The sequence below is a fragment of the Salmo salar genome, chromosome ssa26 (assembly GCF_905237065.1).
Source record: "Salmo salar chromosome ssa26, Ssal_v3.1, whole genome shotgun sequence".
Lineage (NCBI taxonomy): Eukaryota > Metazoa > Chordata > Actinopteri > Salmoniformes > Salmonidae > Salmo > Salmo salar.
Genome location: NC_059467.1, coordinates 48,273,680 through 48,275,937, shown reverse-complemented (window position 1 = coordinate 48,275,937; position 2,258 = coordinate 48,273,680).

Sequence of the window (2,258 nt, the reverse complement as noted above, 5' to 3'; positions counted from 1 at the left end):
GGATGAAGGTAACATGAGGAGAAGGATGAAGGTAACATGAGGAGAAGGATGAAGGTAACATGAGGAGAAGGATGAAGGTAACATGAGGAGAAGGATGAAGGGTAGCAGGAGGAGGAGGAAGGTAACATGAGGAGGAAGAGGAAGGTAACATGAGGAGAATGATGAAGGGTAACAGGAGGAGAAGGATGAAGGGTAGCAGGAGGAGGAGGATGAAGGTAACATGAGGAGAAGGAGGAAGGTAACATGAAGAGAAGGATGAAGGTAACATGAGGAGAAGGATGAAGGTAACATGAGGAGAAGGATGAAGGTAACATGAGGAGAAGGAGGAAGGTAACATGAGGAGAAGGATGAAGGTAACATGAGGAGAAGGATGAAGGTAAGTAACATGAGGAGAAGGATGAAGGTAACATGAGGAGAAGGATGAAGGTAAAACGAGGAGAAGGATGAAGGTAACATGAGGAGAAGGATGAAGGTAACATGAGGAGAAGGATGAAGGTAACATGAGGAGAAGGATGAAGGTAACATGAGGAGAAGGATGAAGGTAACATGAGGAGAAGGATGAAGGTAACATGAGGAGGAGGATGAAGGTAACATGAGGAGAAGGATGAAGGTAACATGAGGAGAAGGATGAAGGTAACATGAGGGGAAGGATGAAGGGTAGCAGGAGGAGGAGGAAGGTAACATGAGGAGGAGGAGGAAGGTAACATGAGGAGAAGGATGAAGGGTAACAGGAGGAGAAGGATGAAGGGTAGCAGGAGGAGGAGGATGAAGGTAACATGAGGAGAAGGATGAAGGTAACATGAGGAGAAGGAGGAAGGTAACATGAAGAGAAGGATGAAGGTAACATGAGGAGAAGGATGAAGGTAACATGAGGAGAAGGATGAAGGTAAAACGAGGAGAAGGATGAAGGTAACATGAGGAGAAGGATGAAGGTAACATGAGGAGAAGGATGAAGGTAACATGAGGAGAAGGATGAAGGGTAACAGGAGGAGGAGGATGAAGGTAACATGCGGAGAAGGATGAAGGTAACATGAGGAGAAGGATGAAGGTAACATGAGGAGAAGGATGAAGGGTAGCAGGAGGAGGAGGAAGGTAACATGAGGAGAAGGATGAAGGTAAAATGAGGAGAAGGATGAAGGTAACATGAGGAGAAGGATGAAGGGTAACAGGAGGAGGAGGAGGAAGGTAACATGCGGAGAAGGATGAATGTAAAACGAGGAGAAGGATGAAGGTAACATGAGGAGAAGGATGAAGGTAATATGAGGAGAAGGATGAAGGGTAACAGGAGGAGGAGGATGAAGGTAACATGAGGAGAAGGATGAAGGTAACATGAGGAGAAGGATGAAGTTAACATGAGGAGACACCACTCATAACCATTCATTTCTCAAAGGAACATTTAGTAATTTAATACAGCTACAGCTCTCTCTTTGTCCCCCACAGCTCTCTCTTTGTCCCCCACAGCTCTCTCTTTAGAGCTATCTCATGTGTGTGTGTGAGTGTGTGTATGTGTGCGCGTGTGTGTGTGTAACATGTTCTCCAATGGTTCAGCCTTTCCCTTCTGTTCCTTTATGGAGTTTGCCTTCCCTGTCCAACTATCCCTGTCTGTGATGCCAAGAAAAGTGAGAAGTGTGTGTGTGTGTGTGTGTGTGTGTGTGTGTGTGTGTGTGTGTGTGTGTGTGTGTGTGTGTGTGTGTGTGTGTGTGTGTGTGTGTGTGTGTGTGTGTGTGTGTGTGTGTGTGTGTGTGTGTGTGTGTGTGTGTGTGTGTGTGTTGTCTGGTTGGGTTTTGGTCTGCTGCTCAGCTGTTTGGCTGATTAGTTAGTCGGCCTCTAATCAACACCATTTGGTTCAGAGACAATAGGACCTTTGTTTGGTTCAACATTTGGTAAAAACATATTGTTATTGTCGATCTCTTACGGTATAACATTATAATTTTAGAGGCAGAGGGTCTGCGTTACCCACTGGAACAAGATATATCATTAATATCTGATGAAGAAACCATCTGTTCCAGCAACAACACGTTGAACATGGGGTTCAAAACCCCCTGGAGTCAATCAACGCACCGGTGCGTCAATCTAAGTTACAGAAATAAAAACAATCCCCGTCAAAGATCCGTCAGTTTCAGCTGGAGGTATCAGTTCTGCAGTGGATGTGTCTCAATCCACCACATTCGCCAGTTTCAGCTAGAGGTATCAGTTCTGCAGTGGATGTGTCTCAATCCACCACATCCGCCAGTGTCACACTTCCACCTCTGAGGGTG